Source organism: Syngnathoides biaculeatus, chromosome 18, assembly GCF_019802595.1.
Source record: "Syngnathoides biaculeatus isolate LvHL_M chromosome 18, ASM1980259v1, whole genome shotgun sequence".
NCBI lineage: Eukaryota > Metazoa > Chordata > Actinopteri > Syngnathiformes > Syngnathidae > Syngnathoides > Syngnathoides biaculeatus.
In genome coordinates, this window is record NC_084657.1 from 16507593 (window position 1) to 16526361 (window position 18769).

An 18769-nucleotide genomic window follows, 5' to 3' on the forward strand; every position below is an offset into this window, starting at 1 on the left:
GACCTCACCAGAGGGTTACTTAGATACAGTACACCTCCTGCACAATCTATTGAGGGACAACACAGGAGCTCTGCCATGAAGATATCTGACAAAACACTATTTTTTTTCATGGTAGTAGAGTTGTGGTAGTTTGGAGCGCTGCATTGCGTGACAGTTAATGTTATTAAAGATGCGTTTATGCACAATGCTCAAGCATGCACTTTTGACAATCGAAGGTGGTAAAGTTTCATACGCCCTTGAAAATTTGCAAAGTGTTATGTGCTATTTTAATTTAGGCCTCTATGATAGAGTTCATATAAATTTGGACTATAAGCTTGTAAAATCAGTTGCGTCACAAAGAAGACGTCTTCCATTTTATTGCAGTGGTCAAGCATGACTCCCACCGCATTGACAGGAGTAACACATTTATTTTCCTTATATGCCTTGCACCTCCCTCTCTTACTAGTTACAAATACTGTAAACACAAGGAAGCTCATTTAACTTTGATCTCTTGTCCACAACATAAGCCAAGAACAAAATACACAATTTTTGATGAAGCTGTGACAGTCCAAAAGTTTGAAATTTGTGAAGGAGCTAATTATGAAAATGTTCTGCATTTGTTTCGACACTGCGGAGCAGTGACAGCAAAGCCTACCTCCAGTATGAATGTGAAGTACTGAAATACTGAATTTACTCATCTATTTTATATTATAAAAACAAAATTACTCATTGAAAAGCATGCTGATTCAAAATACATACTATGCATATAGTAATTAAATAAATTCAAAATGTTATTACCTTTTCCAATGTGGTATACATATACGAATGATTTACAGACCGTTCCCACTATTGTGAAATGACTACACGTTCAAATTTTAAAAAACACGTGCAGTCAAAACGCATGCTAGGAGAAGTGTGGTTTTGCTGGGAAGCATTTTTTTTAAGTGATCTTTGTCTATGCCTGACCAAATATAAAGTGTCCTGTCCAAACTGAGTCGAATCGTTCCAAGACCTGACATGAATATTAGTCCAACATGCTTTTCTATTTAAACTTCAACATCTCATGTCTCCAGTATGCTCTTGTAAATTGGAAAGTTCATTCATTGTATCACTTTAACTAGCTAAATGATCTGGATCAGTGAAAAAATATATATTTTTAACACCACAAAGACCGTAACAGCATTGATCACAGGCAACTCTTCAAGCTGCGATCTAACAATTTGGTACACACTTTAAGTGACCTCAATCAACCAGGATGTATTTTTTTGTGAGCCTCATTTAATCATATTTATCCCATCAGCAAATTTATGTATTTTATTTATTTATTTTAGTCACCTATTGTTTTCCCATTTGGAGTTAAGTTCTTGGGTGCGATCACATCACTACAACATAAAAATTAATTGTTCTCCAGTGAGGCAGATATGATAATCACACATACACCATGCCACCTCAAATCATAAAGAAGGGAAAAAGGTGAAGTGAGTTTAGCATTTTTCCAAATGTACTGTAATTTCATCATAACAGTGAAATAGCCTGAACCCCTTTCGTTGCTTGGAAATGCGACTAAAGATGGCCACTGTCTCAGACTGATCATATCAACCTAATGTAGGGCATTTGCAAACAGTACCAGTTTTCTTTCATGCAAGGAAAAAAAAGAACTGCACCCCGCAATTCTCAACAACACTCGAAAGCAATCCTAATCCGACCCCTTCTTTTATTTGCTTTCACAATTACAACATCTCCAAGGGTATGGCAGAAGTGTTGTTTTCTTGATTTACCATGTGTCATGCAAGAAATTGGAAACTGCTTCATCAGGATTTTTGAAATGAGAAGTGTGGCAATAGTCATTACGGGTTATCTTCAGGTGGCTTCCCTTAGACTGGCATTGTCTGGTCTTCTGCAACCGGCTCCTTCCTCTTTTGAGCGCAGATCTTTTTCCTTTTGAGTTGCTAAATATAAAAGCATTTCTTTATTGCAGCAAAACACTTTCTTGATTGCACAGCAAATAATAATAATCACAATCATCTCAACACCTATAATTATCCTTTTGTGCCATCAATATTGGTGTACAAAGTAATGCTACACTGAAAGGCAACAGTTAAAAGTGAAATAACTACAACTAGTCACCAAGGTTGTTAAGGTATTTCTGACATTTGACTGGAAGTGGCAAAAATGAAGATGTTGAGGTTCTGTCTTAGTGTGAGCAGGTTAAATAGAATTAGAAAAGAGCTCATTAGAGGCACAGCCAAAGTTGAATGTTTTGGAGACGAGGTTCCAGAGAGCAAAATTCGATGGTTTGGACATGTCCAGAGATGAGAGTGAGTATATTAGTAGAAGGGTGCTGAGGATGGAGCTGCCAAGCAAAACAGTGAGAGGAAGACCAAAGAGAAGGTTGATGGATCTCGTGAGGGAAGACATGAGGGCACTTGGTGTTCCATCCAGCCATCCATCCATCCATTCATTTTCTTAGCCACTTATCCTCACTAGGGTCATGAGAGTGACGGAGTCAATCCCAGCTGTCATCAGGGAGGGTACACCCTGAACTAGTTGCCAGCTAACTGGAGGGCACTCAGAATCACACCTCGGGGTGATTTAGTGGCTCCAATCAATGCATATTTTAGGGGAGTGGGACTAAATTGCCCATAGAAACCCACACAGGCACAGGAAGATCATGGAAACTCTACACTGGCGGGTCGGGATTTAACCTGGGTCCTTAGAACTTTGTGGCCAACGCTTTACAGCTGCGCCACTGCCCCAGAATAAAATATGTCTATGATATTAACAGCATGAGTTGTACCTCATTCCTAACTACAACCACACGAAAATAATAACTACTTCTCTAGTTGTACTTAATAACTTGCAAACTTTAGTTGGTTGCTAAAAAATAAGTTGAAATTTATTCGCCATGACATCATGGAACACACAAGCTTGTGCTTTTCTTCTTCTTTTGTATAGCTAAAGAACTTCCTCTGGGTGATTTTGAGTAGAATCATTATGAGGCCGCAGCATCACTTAAGTCCTCAATCCTACTGTAAAACCTATGTGATCCTCCCCACCCACAATTTACTTGTCTATAACTAATATCAGTCTCCATAATTCTGGCAGTCATACAGAAGGTTTAAGTAAAATCAATGCCAATACAGCTGCAGAAACATGTGCTTACTCAAGTGATACAGTTAATCAGGAACATCATTTTGATGGCTTCAAACATTCTCCTTCAGGAGATTCAGTTGCGTGTCTTGCAGAACGGTTGCCTCTTTTCGTGCCATTTTGCACAGTCTCCCAGTGCCTCTATATTAAACTGCATGAAATTATTAATTGGATGATTGTTTTATTTGATTTCACACCGCTACAAGGTATATTTTTGTATGAATATGATTTGCCCATTTACCTGTCTTCCACATTCTGTGTTGTGATCCAAGTGTTTCCGGGAGGAATATGGCTGCCACGCCGCTGATGACAGGAGCTCCTCCGAAGATCATACCCGGCAGCCAAGGTATGAAGTCACCACTCAGAAGCACCATCGGGGCCACCATTGCTCCAACACGAGCCTCACTCCTCTCATCAGTCAGCTGGGATAGGGTTTCCGGTACTTGAGCACAAATGAGTATAAACTCTATAGAAAATGTGTGGAGGGATATTCCATTAAAATAAAGAGTCATCAAGGAACCTGATGTTAAATGTTTTTGGAATGTGGGAGAAAGTTAGAGTGTATCTTAACACAGGAATTAATCATCAGGTCGGAACTATTTTATATTCATTATGAGACATAACGTCATTTGAGCCATTATGTAATACTTTAGAATGACCTGTCAGTCTGATTATCCTCCTCAATTAGACAAATAGAAAAGTGCACAGCTGAAGTTGTGATTGTCTTAATGACCTCAAGTTCTCAGATACATAAGGAACGACAAACAACTCACCGAATTATGGTGGGGAAGAGCTCGCCAGAGTAAAGGTAACAGCAGTTGGAGGAAGCAGCAAGGCAGCCTTTACCCACGACAGCAAGAGACGTACGCAGCGTCTGTTGGTCTGTGCACAAGTAGAATATCAGTCAGTTGCTAAGCTTAGTAAATATTACTCACCCTGCAATGTTACCCTGCTATTTTGCAGTTCATCCTTTGCGCTCCCATCCATCCATCCATTTATTTTCTACTGCTTTTCTGAGGTTGGGTTGCTTGGCCAGTAGCTTTAGCAGGTACGCCCAGACTTCCCTCTCCCCCGCAACTTCATCCAGCACTTCCGGGGAGATCCCAAGATGCTTCCAGGCCAGGCGAGAGATGTAGTCTGTCCAGTCTGTTTTCTCTCAATCCAGTGGAGCAACGGGTCTACTCCAAGATCGAGATGACTGAGCTTCTCACCCTATCTCTAAGAGAGAGCCCAGACGCCCTGCGGAGGAAACTTATTTCAGTTGCTATCCTCTCATCCATTGGGGTGAACCCCAATGAACAGGCGCTGGACCGGGGGATCCTAAGTATACCCACACCTGCTCAACACTTCTCACCGTGGGCAACTCTAAAATGAAACTCCAACCTCTCTCAAGCTCAGTGTCGAGCTCCTGCTCCTCCGCATTGAGAGGAGACGGTTAAGGTGGCTGGGGATTCTGATTCGGATGCCTTCCTCCCTGGTGAAGTGTTCCGGGCATGTCCCACCAGAAAGAGACCACGGGGATGACCCAGGACACGCTGGAGAGACTGTCTCTCGCCTGGCTTGAAAACGCCTTGGGATCCCTCCAGAAGAACTGGAAGAACTGGTTGGGGAAAGGGAAATGCTTCACAGCGTTGAAAGATGCAGTGTAATTAAAAGCAAAAATAAAGAGCAGGTCCTTAATTTTTGTGATCATAACAAAAGCAGTGTTGGCCGTAGTAGTTTTTTTTTAATTTTGGTCTCTATTGCAAGTTTTCACTGGCTGAAGTGGAATCTAGAACATGCATGTTATTTGGGATCAGTGTAATTAGATAATTCAGCATTTTCGTTGGTAACCAGTAGAGGGCAGGCTTAATTCATCAAGCAAAGCTGAAAGCAAACAAGAAAAGAAAAATTCTTCTGACATGCATTGTTGTTGTGGTGTCATCAGGAAATTTATCACCGACAATTAGTAAACAGTGGCAACGAAAACACTACGGAAAAGGAACAATTACAATGAGAGGAAAAATGTGAATTGGAATTTCTTACATTTTTGTCTGAATTGGTCAAAAAATGTAAATCTAAATCACAACAATAAACAGCTTAACAATAACATGCTTTTCTTCCACAGTTCGTGTTATGTGTTGCTCCCAAACAGTTCAACTTCTGGTTTTAACTGTCCATAGATTATTTTGCTTGCAGTGCTGTGGAATATCCAAGTGCTCTTCAACAGACTTTTTTTCTCGAGAGCATCGCTTCCACCTTGGTGTTATCTCATGAATGCAGTTTTGTTTGTTTTACTCACAATGGATTTGTCAACAGAGATGGTGTCATTTCACCGTAAAGATTTTTTTTACTCCTCATTGAGCATTCTTCATTGTGCTCCTGCAGTCATCTATACGAGACAGCCACTCTGTGGAAACTGTGCTGAACTTCCTCCATTTATTGACAATTTGTCTACCGGTGGAGTGATCAACATCAAGACTTTATGAGATACATTTCCCTTTTTAATTACCTTTTTTTCAGCTTTATAAAAGTTTTAAAAGCTTTTAATATGAAGTCCTGACCTCAACACGATTGTAATGCTGTGACATGACTTCTAGAAGACATACCAGAAATCATGCTGATCTGCAACAGTTTTGTAAAGATGAATAAAATTGATCCTGATAGTTGTGCAGATCTGAACAACTACAGGAATGGAATGGTTGCAGTTATTGCTCCCATGGAAATTCAAACAGTGATTAATTCCACTTACTTTTTCCTCTCTGTTATGAGAACTTTTTATGTTGTTTTGGATATAAATACAAAAACATGTGTGTTTTATTACAGCAAACTGTTTATTCATGTAATTTAGATAAAGATCAGATGACATTTTATGACCAATATATTCAGAAATTTAAGATGTTGCAATAAGCTGACATACTTTTTACGACAGATAGAAAAATATATAGATCAGATCAACATAAATGCAGCGATAAAATAATTAGAAAAAATAACTGGAGGAAAAATAGTAGTATATAGATTTTTTTTTCTTTTTCCTGTTTTAATAAGTGTCCTATGAGATGTTGACCAGAAAATGTTTGTTGTAAATAATATAAACTCATGTAAAACTAAATGTGAAAGATGTATCCTCGGCATGTGTGGTAATATGTCATACCATCAGGTACCATCAGGTTTATCAGTACGGTGAGTCCCGCAATGAAAACTGCACCAACTTGGGATGGACGGCGTCCGATAAAACTCATTGTCAAAGTTACAGTGACCTTGGCGGGAATGTCCACAGCTGCAAAGATGACTTGGATTAAGTAGAAGTCCACTCCAAACTTCTGGAGGTCCATAGCTAGCCCATAGTACGCAAAGCATGTTGATAGCCTGTGGTAGAAAATTACTAAAATTGTAGTTTTTCACTTTATGGACCTGGAATGTGTTTCCATTTAATGTGGAGTCATTTGAAGTGCTTGCATGTGACGGTTTGCCCACCAGACAGCACTAAGACAGATTGTCATCGTCCTCATTGTGGGAGTGCGGAACAGATCCAAGACAGTGTGGGAGCCCTGTGAGCATGATATCTCATTCTTCATGGACTCCTTCACCATCTGAACATTGAAGGGAAAATCATCCTCGCTCAAATTCAGTTTCTTTGTCAACACACGACAATGGCTTCGTAAAGGGCCTGAACGTTTTCACCAACTTTGATGTCAATTTTATCTCTTCCTCATGGCGTCCATTGATTTTTGCAACACTTTGAAGATTTTTGATGGCTCGGTCACAGTTTCGTCTCAGGACCAACCATCTTGAAGATTCATGAAACCACCTGTATGAATGAGCGTTTGTTTACAGTCCAAGAACACGTTCACATCAATAGCCAAAACAACATTTACATCTTTAGCCAAACCCGTACAAGTCTGACAGAGGAGCTATGTTAAAAATTCTGCCGATACAAAATACATAAATATTCTCATTTTTGATTGTCTGATTGATTGGTGCAGTGAGTCTTCTTATTGTGTGGTTTGAGTACAAAGAGAGGGCAATTGAATAAAACATATTATCAATAAAAAAGATAATTAAATTTAACCAGTTAAAGTTTTTTTTAACCTATGTTTTTGTCAAGACTTATTTTTCCGTACTGCATTTGTTTCAAACAACTTGTCATGCCACACTCTGACACCAGTCGTACAGGGATCAAACAACCCATATCAGGGGGTTTGATACCCCATACTCCTGAAGAGTATATACACTGGATGGTGGATGAGAATTTCCTCAAAGCAGTCTTGAACTTGTTCTCCATGGCCTCACTGAACTCCTGCCACGCCCGGGTTTTTGCCTCCACGACCACCGAAGGTGCCTTCCGCTTGGCCAGTTGGTACCTATCAGCTGCCTCGGGAATCCCACAGGCCAGAAATCCCCAAAGGACTCCTCCTTAAGCTTGACGTCATTCCTTAATTTTGGTGTCCACTAACAGACAACAGTCAGTACCTGCTGCCCCCCAAAGGTGGAGGGGGGTTAGGGTTAGGCTACCAGCTCATTCACCGTGGTGAACAGGTGCTGAGCTGGGGGGCAGTAAGCAAACTCACATCTGCTCGGCGCCTCACACCATGGGCAACTCCAGAGTGGACCGGATTCCAATCCCACTCAAGAAGATTGGTACCAGAGCACAAATGGTGCGTAGAGGAAATGTATGACTACTTTATCTAGTCCAAAAGTCTCGACCTCACGCACCAACTTGGGCTTTTTCCCTGCCAGAGAGATGGCATTCCGTGTCCCTAGAGCTGGTTTATGTTGCCATGGATTTGATTGCTAAGGTCCCTGGCTTTGGCTGCTGCCCAGCTCACTTTGCACCTGACCCCTATGGACCTTCTCACAGGTGGTGAGCCCATGGGAAGGGGTACCCATGTTACCCTTTTGAGATGTGCCCAGCCGAGCCCCATGGATGCAGGTCCGGCCACAAGGCGCTCTCCTTCAAGCCACACCTCCAGGCCTGCCTCCAGAGATGGGTCCCAGTGACTCACGTGCGGGGAAGGGAATCCTGAATCCATTATTTTTACTTGAAATAGGGGTTCATGGAGCTGTACTTTGTCTGGTTCCTCACCTACAATCTGTTTGCATTGGGTCACCCTCCCAGGGGTGTGAAGCCCCAGACAACTTAAGTCCTAGGATCATCAGGACACACAAGTCCCTCCACCACAATAAGGTGAGGGCTCGAAGAGTGGGAGTTTTTATCTTTCGATTTAAATTTGAACAATGTAGGTTAAAAAAAAAAAAAAAAAAAAAAAAAACGTAAAAAACTTTCTTCTCACTTTCTCTCAATTTTGAACATCTCACCATGAGTAGATGAAGAAGACATAAAAGGGTGAAGAGACAGCAAAGGTCAACCATCTCCAATCCCGAATGAAATAAGCGATTGCCGTCTGGATCAACTGTCCCACCGTGTAACAGTAACCTGATAGATTTCCCACTCCAGTCTGCCCACAGGTTGGAATCCACTTCACAACTTTGTGAAAGAGAAAATACACTTCAGTGTTGTGTGCGATGCAACATTTAAATATTTTTTTCCCCAGTCAAAAAATTGCTTACTGAGAGAGAGAGAGTATTGAGGAGCACGCCTGACAGAGCCATTCCGCAACCAAATTGGCAAATGCAGAACACTGAGAAAGATGTGGCGAAAGCAGCACAAGTCCCAGCCACTGCCATTAGCTGGTAAGAAATGATCAAAAGCCTACATCGCCCAAACCTGAAAACATTGCTAAAACTTTGTACAAAAAATCCTGCATGTTTGATATAAATTTAATTTTCACTTTAAAGAACACATTCTAGTCCAACAAATTAGTAAAGTCAAAAGATTGTTGTTATAATATAAAGCTGGTTGGTGCGAAGATTCATGTTTACTTGTCTGCAAGACTTCCCAAGACAATGGATCCCGCAACAACACTTCCCATGTAGACTGTTTGGCCCATTTGTTTAAAAGATCGTAGATCACACACCAAATCCGCATCTGCAGTGATACGGACCATTGTGTTAAAGAGGGAGGTAAGCCAAAAGGTGAACCTCTCAATTTACCTACCTACCCTCACTAATAGTGACGAGTATTGAGTTGTGACCAAAAGAACAAGATCATAGATGCAAGTGGCAGAAATGACTTTCTGCCATAAAGTCTCTGGTCTTTCTCATTGTATATAGGGACAGAAGCTCGGTCATCCGGGATACTCTCACTGTAGAGATGAGGTAGCTGGGGCATCTGATTTGGACGCCTCTTTGGTGAGGTGTTCTGGGCATGACCCACTGGGAGGTGACTCCGGGGGGACACTGGAGGAATTACATGCACCTTCCACCCTCCCTGAAGTGGCTGGGGCAAGGGAAGTCTCTGGGTCTCTGCTCAAGCCACTGCTCCAGAGTTGTGTAGGCACTTGTCAGAACAATTGCACAATGATAAATGGGAACTTTTAGTATCTATGTGAAGAATCTTGTCCATAATTCAAAATTGTGAACATTTAGAAGTCAAACAGCGGACTGTGTTTGACCTTCGAATTTCCACAGGACAGTATTTGGACTTAACTGGAGAGGAGATGAATCATAGCTTCCAGCATACTTTTTTGTCAATTCTCCCACAAGATCACACACCACTATCAACTCAAATAAAAAAAAAAGACAAAAAAATATAAAGAAATTAAATAAAGTTACAGCTGCATGTCAATGTTAATAATTTGCGCTCAAATTTTGATTTTTGATTAGTGAAGTGCTATTAATCCAGCCGCACGAGGTATTAGCAGTCCATTCTGTTGTGGAACTTTGAATGTGGAGTCTTTGCTGAATAGGATCAAAGTCTGGTCAGGCAGGAGAGCGAATGTGGGCAGACACATCCGTTTGACTCATTTTTTAATGCTTGCAAGTTATTAAATTCTCAGAATTGGCAAATGCCTCATTTGTATTTGTTTTTTGTCATTGCTTCTACCCATGAGGAAAGAGCATTTTACATAAATTTAATCGAAATTTCTTTGATACTGAATAGTAAAGAGTTAGTGAAGCTCTTGAAAATGAAAATAATTAATAATTGTCAAATAGTGTAGTTATGGCAAAAAACCAAGATTTGTACGGCAAATATGTATTGTAATGTTCTAATAAGTGCCAATTTGCTATTGTTAGAGCACCAGCCTAAACCTCTGCCTTCTTGTCCCGCTGAATACCTTTGAGGGATTTGTGCACTTGTGTTTTGATCAGTGTGAGGTGTCAGCCTGAATGAGGCTACAGATGCACTGCATAAAAACAAAACTAAACAAAACAAACGAAAAAAAAACATTGATTCAGCTGTGAAGTGTCAGAAACAGCATAGAGTTGTCCTTGTTAAACTCTTTGAGTGGGTTTTGAATCCCAAAACATGAATAAACATAAAGCAACAGACCTCACCAGAGGGTTACTTAGATACAGTACACCTCCTGCACAATCTATTGAGGGACAACACAGGAGCTCTGCCATGAAGATATCTGACAAAACACTATTTTTTTTCATGGTAGTAGAGTTGTGGTAGTTTGGAGCGCTGCATTGCGTGACAGTTAATGTTATTAAAGATGCGTTTATGCACAATGCTCAAGCATGCACTTTTGACAATCGAAGGTGGTAAAGTTTCATACGCCCTTGAAAATTTGCAAAGTGTTATGTGCTATTTTAATTTAGGCCTCTATGATAGAGTTCATATAAATTTGGACTATAAGCTTGTAAAATCAGTTGCGTCACAAAGAAGACGTCTTCCATTTTATTGCAGTGGTCAAGCATGACTCCCACCGCATTGACAGGAGTAACACATTTATTTTCCTTATATGCCTTGCACCTCCCTCTCTTACTAGTTACAAATACTGTAAACACAAGGAAGCTCATTTAACTTTGATCTCTTGTCCACAACATAAGCCAAGAACAAAATACACAATTTTTGATGAAGCTGTGACAGTCCAAAAGTTTGAAATTTGTGAAGGAGCTAATTATGAAAATGTTCTGCATTTGTTTCGACACTGCGGAGCAGTGACAGCAAAGCCTACCTCCAGTATGGATGTGAAGTACTGAAATACTGAATTTACTCATCTACTTTATATTATAAAAACAAAATTACTCATTGAAAAGCATGCTGATTCAAAATACATACTATGCATATAGTAATTAAATAAATTCAAAATGTTATTACCTTTTCCAATGTGGTATACATATACGAATGATTTACAGACCGTTCCCACTATTGTGAAATGACTACACGTTCAAATTTTAAAAAACACGTGCAGTCAAAACGCATGCTAGGAGAAGTGTGGTTTTGCTGGGAAGCATTTTTTTTTAAGTGATCTTTGTCTATGCCTGACCAAATATAAAGTGTCCTGTCCAAACTGAGTCGAATCGTTCCAAGACCTGACATGAATATTAGTCCAACGTGCTTTTCAATTTAAACTTCAACATCTCATGTCTCCAGTATGCTCTTGTAAATTGGAAAGTTCATTCATTGTATCACTTTAACTAGCTAAATGATCTGGATCAGTGAAAAAATATATATTTTTAACACCACAAAGACCGTAAACAGCATTGATCACAGGCAACTCTTCAAGCTGCGATCTAACAATTTGGTACACACTTTAAGTGACCTCAATCAACCAGGATGTATTTTTTTGTGAGCCTCATTTAATCATATTTATCCCATCAGCAAATTTATGTATATTTATTTATTTATTTTAGTCACCTATTGTTTTCCCATTTGGAGTTAAGTTCTTGGGTGCGATCACATCACTACAACATAAAAATTAATTGTTCTCCAGCGAGGCAGATATGATAATCACACATACACCATGCCACCTCAAATCATAAAGAAGGGAAAAAGGTGAAGTGAGTTTAGCATTTTTCCAAATGTACTGTAATTTCATCATAACAGTGAAATAGCCTGAACCCCTTTCGTTGCTTGGAAATGCGACTAAAGATGGCCACTGTCTCAGACTGATCATATCAGCCTAATGTAGGGCATTTGCAAACAGTACCAGTTTTCTTTCATGCAAGGAAAAAAAAGAACTGCACCCCGCAATTCTCAACAACACTCGAAAGCAATCCTAATCCGACCCCTTCTTTTATTTGCTTTCACAATTACAACATCTCCAAGGGTATGGCAGAAGTGTTGTTTTCTTGATTTACCATGTGTCATGCAAGAAATTGGAAACTGCTTCATCAGGATTTTGGAAATGAGAAGTGTGGCAATAGTCATTACGGGTTATCTTCAGGTGGCTTCCCTTAGACTGGCATTGTCTGGTCTTCTGCAACCGGCTCCTTCCTCTTTTGAGCGCAGATCTTTTTCCTTTTGAGTTGCTAAATATAAAAGCATTTCTTTATTGCAGCAAAACACTTTCTTGATTGCACAGCAAATAATAATAATCACAATCATCTCACACCTATAATTATCCTTTTGTGCCATCAATATTGGTGTACAAAGTAATGCTACACTGAAAGGCAACAGTTAAAAGTGAAATAACTACAACTAGTCACCAAGGTTGTTAAGGTATTTCTGACATTTGACTGGAAGTGGCAAAAATGAAGATGTTGAGGTTCTGTCTTAGTGTGAGCAGGTTAAATAGAATTAGAAAAGAGCTCATTAGAGGCACAGCCAAAGTTGAATGTTTTGGAGACGAGGTTCGAGAGAGCAAAATTCGATGGTTTGGACATGTCCAGAGATGAGAGTGAGTATATTAGTAGAAGGGTGCTGAGGATGGAGCTGCCAAGCAAAACAGTGAGAGGAAGACCAAAGAGAAGGTTGATGGATCTCGTGAGGGAAGACATGAGGGCACTTGGTGTTCCATCCAGCCATCCATCCATCCATTCATTTTCTTAGCCACTTATCCTCACTAGGGTCATGAGAGTGACGGAGTCAATCCCAGCTGTCATCAGGGAGGGTACACCCTGAACTAGTTGCCAGCTAACTGGAGGGCACTCAGAATCACACCTCGGGGTGATTTAGTGGCTCCAATCAATGCATATTTTAGGGGAGTGGGACTAAATTGCCCATAGAAACCCACACAGGCACAGGAAGATCATGGAAACTCTACACTGGCGGGTCGGGATTTAACCTGGGTCCTTAGAACTTTGTGGCCAACGCTTTACAGCTGCGCCACTGCCCCAGAATAAAATATGTCTATGATATTAACAGCATGAGTTGTACCTCATTCCTAACTACAACCACATGAAAATAATAACTACTTCTCTAGTTGTACTTAATAACTTGCAAACTTTAGTTGGTTGCTAAAAAATAAGTTGAAATTTATTCGCCATGACATCATGGAACACACAAGCTTGTGCTTTTCTTCTTCTTTTGTATAGCTAAAGAACTTCCTCTGGGTGATTTTGAGTAGAATCATTATGAGGCGCCGCAGCATCACTTAAGTCCTCAATCCTACTGTAAAACCTATGTGATCCTCCCCACCCACAATTTACTTGTCTATAACTAATATCAGTCTCCATAATTCTGGCAGTCATCATACAGAAGGTTTAAGTAAAATCAATGCCAATACAGCTGCAGAAACATGTGCTTACTCAAGTGATACAGTTAATCAGGAACATCATTTTGATGGCTTCAAACATTCTCCTTCAGGAGATTCAGTTGCGTGTCTTGCAGAACGGTTGCCTCTTTTCGTGCCATTTTGCACAGTCTCCCAGTGCCTCTATATTAAACTGCATGAAATTATTAATTGGATGATTGTTTTATTTGATTTCACCGCTACAAGGTATATTTTTGTATGAATATGATTTGCCCATTTACCTGTCTTCCACATTCTGTGTTGTGATCCAAGTGTTTCCGGGAGGAATATGGCTGCCACGCCGCTGATGACAGGAGCTCCTCCGAAGATCATACCCGGCAGCCAAGGTATGAAGTCACCACTCAGAAGCACCATCGGGGCCACCATTGCTCCAACACGAGCCTCACTCCTCTCATCAGTCAGCTGGGATAGGGTTTCCGGTACTTGAGCACAAATGAGTATAAACTCTATAGAAAATGTGTGGAGGGATATTCCATTAAAATAAAGAGTCATCAAGGAACCTGATGTTAAATGTTTTTGGAATGTGGGAGAAAGTTAGAGTGTATCTTAACACAGGAATTAATCATCAGGTCGGAACTATTATATTCATTATGAGACATAACGTCATTTGAGCCATTATGTAATACTTTAGAATGACCTGTCAGTCTGATTATCCTCCTCAATTAGACAAATAGAAAAGTGCACAGCTGAAGTTGTGATTGTCTTAATGACCTCAAGTTCTCAGATACATAAGGAACGACAAACAACTCACCGAATTATGGTGGGGAAGAGCTCGCCAGAGTAAAGGTAACAGCAGTTGGAGGAAGCAGCAAGGCAGCCTTTACCCACGACAGCAAGAGACGTACGCAGCGTCTGTTAGTCTGTGCACAAGTAGAATATCAGTCAGTCGCTGAGCTTTGTAATTATTAATTACTCTGCAATGTTACCCTGCGAGTTTGCAGTTCATCCTTTGCGCTCCCATCCATCCATCCATTTATTTTCTACTGCTTTTCTGAGGTTGGGTTGCTTGGCCAGTAGCTTTAGCAGGTACGCCCAGACTTCCCTCTCCCCCGCAACTTCATCCAGCACTTCCGGGGAGATCCCAAGATGCTTCCAGGCCAGGCGAGAGATGTAGTCTGTCCAGTCTGTTTTCTCTCAATCCAGTGGAGCAACGGGTCTACTCCAAGATCGAGATGACTGAGCTTCTCACCCTATCTCTAAGAGAGAGCCCAGACGCCCTGCGGAGGAAACTTATTTCAGTTGCTATCCTCTCATCCATTGGGGTGAACCCCAATGAACAGGCGCTGGACCGGGGGATCCTAAGTATACCCACACCTGCTCAACACTTCTCACCGTGGGCAACTCTAAAATGAAACTCCAACCTCTCTCAAGCTCAGTGTCGAGCTCCTGCTCCTCCGCATTGAGAGGAGACGGTTAAGGTGGCTGGGGATTCTGATTCGGATGCCTTCCTCCCTGGTGAAGTGTTCCGGGCATGTCCCACCAGAAAGAGACCACGGGGATGACCCAGGACACGCTGGAGAGACTGTCTCTCGCCTGGCTTGAAAACGCCTTGGGATCCCTCCAGAAGAACTGGAAGAACTGGTTGGGGAAAGGGAAATGCTTCACAGCGTTGAAAGATGCAGTGTAATTAAAAGCAAAAATAAAGAGCAGGTCCTTAATTTTTGTGATCATAACAAAAGCAGTGTTGGCCGTAGTAGTTTTTTTTTAATTTTGGTCTCTATTGCAAGTTTTCACTGGCTGAAGTGGAATCTAGAACATGCATGTTATTGGGTCATTTGAGTGTAATTAGATAATTCAGCATTTTCGTTGGTAACCAGTAGAGGGCAGGCTTAATTCATCAAGCAAAGCTGAAAGCAAACAAGAAAAGAAAAATTCTTCTGACATGCATTGTTGTTGTGGTGTCATCAGGAAATTTATCACCGACAATTAGTAAACAGTGGCAACGAAAACACTACGGAAAAGGAACAATTACAATGAGAGGAAAAATGTGAATTGGAATTTCTTACATTTTTGTCTGAATTGGTCAAAAAATGTAAATCTAAATCACAACAATAAACAGCTTAACAATAACATGCTTTTCTTCCACAGTTCGTGTTATGTGTTGCTCCCAAACAGTTCAACTTCTGGTTTTAACTGTCCATAGATTATTTTGCTTGCAGTGCTGTGGAATATCCAAGTGCTCTTCAACAGACTTTTTTTCTCGAGAGCATCGCTTCCACCTTGGTGTTATCTCATGAATGCAGTTTTGTTTGTTTTACTCACAATGGATTTGTCAACAGAGATGGTGTCATTTCACCGTAAAGATTTTTTTTACTCCTCATTGAGCATTCTTCATTGTGCTCCTGCAGTCATCTATACGAGACAGCCACTCTGTGGAAACTGTGCTGAACTTCCTCCATTTATTGACAATTTGTCTACCGGTGGAGTGATCAACATCAAGACTTTATGAGATACATTTCCCTTTTTAATTACCTTTTTTTCAGCTTTATAAAAGTTTTAAAAGCTTTTAATATGAAGTCCTGACCTCAACACGATTGTAATGCTGTGACATGACTTCTAGAAGACATACCAGAAATCATGCTGATCTGCAACAGTTTTGTAAAGATGAATAAAATTGATCCTGATAGTTGTGCAGATCTGAACAACTACAGGAATGGAATGGTTGCAGTTATTGCTCCCATGGAAATTCAAACAGTTATTAATTCCACTTACTTTTTCCTCTCTGTCGTGAGAACTTTTTATGTTGTTTTGGATATAAATACAAAAACATGTGTGTTTTATTACAGCAAACTGTTTATTCTTGTAATTTAGATAAAGATCAGATGACATTTTATGACCAATATATTCAGAAATTTAAGATGTTGCAATAAGCTGACATACTTTTTACGACAGATAGAAAAATATATAGATCAGATCAACATAAATGCAGCGATAAAATAATTAGAAAAAATAACTGGAGGAAAAATAGTAGTATAATAGATTTTTCTTTTTCCTGTTTTAATAAGTGTCCTATGAGATGTTGACCAGAAAATGTTTGTTGTAAATAATATAAACTCATGTAAAACTAAATGTGAAAGATGTATCCTCGGCATGTGTGGTAATATGTCATACCATCAGGTACCATCAGGTTTATCAGTACGGTGAGTCCCGCAATGAAAACTGCACCAACTTGGGATGGACGGCGTCCGATAAAACTCATTGTCAAAGTTACGGTGTTTCTTTGTCCAACACAAGACAATGGTGTCAGAAAAAGGCCTGAACATTTTCACCAACTTTGATGTCAATTTTGTCTCCTTCCTCATGGCGTCCATTGATTTTTTTGCAACACTTTTGAGATTCTTGATGGCTCGGTCATAGTTTCGTCTCACGACCAACCATCTTGAAGATTTATGAAACCACCTGTATGTATGACTGAGTGTATGTTTACAGTCCAAGAACTACGTTCGCTTCAATAACCAAAACAACAATTACATCAAACCTGTACTAGTCCGACAGAGGAGCTATGTTAAAAATTCTGCCTATACAAAAATGAATATTCTCATTTTTGATTGTCTGCTTGATAGTCGCAGTGAGTATTATTAATATGTGGTTTGAGTATAAAGAAAGGGCAATTGAATAAAACAAATTATAGATGCCCAGCCACCAGGCGCTCGCCTTCAAGCCTCACCTCCAGGCTGGGCTCCACCAACAGGCCCGGGTTACCCGCGTGCCCGGAAGGGGAACCTGAATCCATTATTTCTACTCATGATAGGGCTTTATGGAGCCATACTTTTTGTCTGGTTCCTCACCTACAACCTGTTTGCCATGGGTTTACTTGTCTGCAAGACTTCCCAAGATAATGGATCCCGCAACAACACCTCTCATGTAGACTGTTTGGCCCATTTGTTTCAAAGAGCGTAGATCACACACCAAATCCCGCTGAACACACAAGTTAACACTTTTTAAACAACCATGCTGAGATTACAAATTTAACCTCTATGAAAAATGTAGCCTTACCTCTGCTATGATTGTGGAAGTCATCCCAGTCACATTTTCGTACCATCCATCTAAGCATCCTTGGAGGCTTGCATTGACATCCTGTTCTTCTTGTTTCAAAGGGCCGTTTTTGTCCAGGAGGTGCCACTGTGCAATAACGTAGAGTCTGCAGCTCTGATGCTTGCCGGTTTGGTGTAAAGGCACTGTGACTGTCAGGATTTCTCCGGGCTAAGTTGGAGCTGAGAGATGTTTGCGTGTGCACTGCAGTAGTGAGGAGGTACAGCCGCCACAAAATTCTGCAGCAGGTTGTGACTAGCTAACATTAGAATTGGAACACAGAGCAGTGTCGCATGCAGGATCTGGAAACGGCCTGTGCTGCCCACCTGCTCCAAAAGGTCATCAAATGCCATTATTTATTTATTTTTATTTTTTCAAATTCCCTCAAGCAAGTTAGTGGCACTAGGAGTTAAGTTACAAAAACATTCCTGATGTTGTGCTAGGAGAGATGAACATCACCCTCAGCACCTGTGAACAGTGGAAAATAAGGGTCGGTTATTATGTTGCATTACTACAGTGGTTGCCACACATCTTTTGCAGCGCCCACTTTTTGGAGATGAAATTATTTTCAGGGCGATCACTTATTTTGTGGGCTTGTGTGCTCTGTAGTAAAATTAGCTCAATCTGCCGGGTGTAACTTAATAAATGAAAAGTGTCCATGGTAGCCCCCCCAACGCCGTGCTCCCCAGTTTGAAAACCATTGCATTACTTTTTTTTTTTTTTAAAGGAACTGTTTTTTTTCTTCTTTTTTTTTCTTGGGGGTGGGTGCATCTTATGTTACAAATAAAATCCACATGACTTAATCCATCCAACCATAAGGCTTAATCTCAGTTGGTTCTGAAAGGATTTTTTTTTTTCTTTCTTTTTTCAATTTCTACTAGAGAGGAGAATGGTATGACAACTGTTGAATCTGGAGTGAAAGTTAAAAGTGACATGGATGTCTAGATGTTGAGCTCTACAGGTTGACAGACCTCTGCAACATTGTGGGACTGGGGTGGTGGAACCCGCTTTTAAGAACGGGGAACGTACGCTGTGTTCCAACTCCACAGGGATCAAACTCTTCAGCGTCCCTGGTAAAGTCTTAG

At 40.5% G+C, this 18769-nt stretch overlaps 1 long non-coding RNA gene and 1 pseudogene across 6 annotated transcripts in view; one reads left to right on the forward strand and one right to left on the reverse strand.

The window, feature by feature from the left end:
* Positions 1–893: 893 nt before the first annotated feature.
* On the reverse strand, positions 894–18037 carry LOC133492315 (solute carrier family 22 member 6-like; annotated as a pseudogene).
* The window catches only part of LOC133492318 (uncharacterized), a 45815-nt gene continuing 35714 nt past the window's right edge, over positions 8669–18769 (forward strand). For 5 of the 6 annotated variants that reach the window (XR_009792616.1, XR_009792617.1, XR_009792614.1 and 2 more), the window contains exons 1-2: positions 8669–8802; positions 13905–13978. This is a non-coding gene — a long non-coding RNA (uncharacterized LOC133492318). Of the gene's footprint in view, positions 8803–13904; positions 13979–17749; positions 17905–18769 lie in introns of all 6 variants that reach the window. The other variant, XR_009792618.1, reaches the window with a different exon arrangement.